This window comes from Microtus ochrogaster, chromosome 15, assembly GCF_000317375.1.
Source record: "Microtus ochrogaster isolate Prairie Vole_2 chromosome 15, MicOch1.0, whole genome shotgun sequence".
Taxonomy (NCBI): domain Eukaryota; kingdom Metazoa; phylum Chordata; class Mammalia; order Rodentia; family Cricetidae; genus Microtus; species Microtus ochrogaster.
Genome location: NC_022017.1, coordinates 1,586,245 through 1,588,196, shown reverse-complemented (window position 1 = coordinate 1,588,196; position 1,952 = coordinate 1,586,245).

The following is a 1,952-nucleotide window of genomic DNA, read 5'->3' as shown; positions in this document are numbered from 1 at the left end:
TGTCTCTCTGAGGCGTCTGCCCCTGAGAGAACTGTCGAGTCTCTGAGCTCACTTCCTCTTCCTCCCAGCGTCTGCTCCTCCCACCTATGTTCTAACCTATCAGGGCAAGCAGCTTCTTTATTTAATCAACCAATGACCTTCCTCCATCACCTCCTGACTGCTGTATAGCATTTGGGATGATTTTCTTTTCTTTTCTCTCTTGTAGTCATGGCTGTCCTGGAACTCACCACGCTGGCCTCTGCCACCTGAGTGCTGGGATTAAAGGCGTGTGTTTAACATTTAGATGATTTTCAAAGGGTGTCGTTTACTTCTAATTAGGAGGGCATAAAACTGCAACCTTCCTTCCCTGGTGCTGAAGAAACAATTGAGGCTCCTAAGCACAGGAAAGCAGGTCTCTGACTGCAGCATCTCTGGGTTCACTACTAAGAAGCTTTTCAGTCAAAAAAAAAAAAAAAAAAAAAAAAAATTCCCTTCCTTATGCCAACCAGAAGGGAAAGCAGTCTAGAAAATGGCTTGAATAGACTGTGAGGCCCATGAAGAATGAGAAAACAAATTAAAATCAACATATATTGTGCTTTGACAATGTTGTTCTTTCTGAATGCTCCAAGTATCTTTCTATGTCCTTGTGTCATTTCTGGGAAGACAACGGCTGTTTCTGTTTACAGATGGGAAAACCAGAAGTACTGGAAAGTTACTGGTTAGAACTGGCTAGTGTTACAAAGAAATCCGAGTTTCTGAAGCCTCTTGATTTCAAATCATGGGGTGATTTTAAAAACCAGGCCAAATAGAAACCAGGGTTGTGAAAGATCTTCAGAAAATCTGCTCTTAAATGCGTTTCTTGGCGCTGGAGAGATGGCTCAGTGGTTAAGAGCACTGACTGCTCTTCCAGAGGACCTGTGTTCAATTCTCAGCACCCACATGGCAGCTCACAACTGTCTGTAACTCTAGTTCTAGGGAACTGACACCCTCACACAGACATACACACAGGTAAAACAATAATGTACATAAAAAAATAAAAATAAATTTAAAAAAATAATAAATACCAAAAATCTGTTTCTCTACCAAACACAGCATGACTGACTTCACCCCAAGCTGTTGCAACTTGGGTAGCCAATCAGTGTCCTCAGCCTCAGCTGAGAGGAGGCCTGCTGCCTCAACCCCTCTGGAGTAAATCTATTTCCAGGTGTCCATCTCATTACTCACCTTCGAACAAAAGCACACACAGGCCACAACGCTTTGCTCTCTCCAATGGGTCAGCTCCACTCGGTTCCAGGATCAAGGGAAAAGCACATACCCAATGACCCCAAAGGGAGGACAGGGCAGGAGCGTCTCCTACCAGGGTTCTAATTCAAGTGACCAAAGCAAAGGGAGGGATACTGCTTACTCCTAAATATACAGACACTTCCAGTAACTTTCAGCTGTAGACAAGCCAGGTCCTGCCGTGGTTTGAAAGAAAATAGCCCGCTGGGAGGTAGTGGGCACACCTTTAATCCCAGCACTCTGGAGGCAGTCGGATCTCTGTGAGTTCGAGACCAGCCTGGTCTACAGAGCAAGTTCCAGGACAGGCTCTAAAGCTACAGAGAAACCCTGTCTTGAAAAAAGTCCATATGCACATGAACCCACAACTTATCATCCATATTATAAAGGGGATGTGATCAGGGGTCCATGCTCATTTGACAAAGGGTCGTAGAGGAGTATTTAAGTCAAGTCTTTCATAAGTTTGAAGAGGAGGAAACAACAGAGACGAGCAGAGCAAGGGCAAGGTGTGGGAAGGCCAGGAAGGCATTTTAAAGTACACTTGAGCCTAGTTCAGGGCTAGCCTGGGCAATGTGGCAAGACTCACCATTTAAAAAACTAAACTAAGCCGGGCGGTGGTGGCGCACGCCTTTAATCCCAGCACTCGGGAGGCAGAGGCAGGCGGATCTCTGTGAGTTCGAGACCAGCCTGGTCTA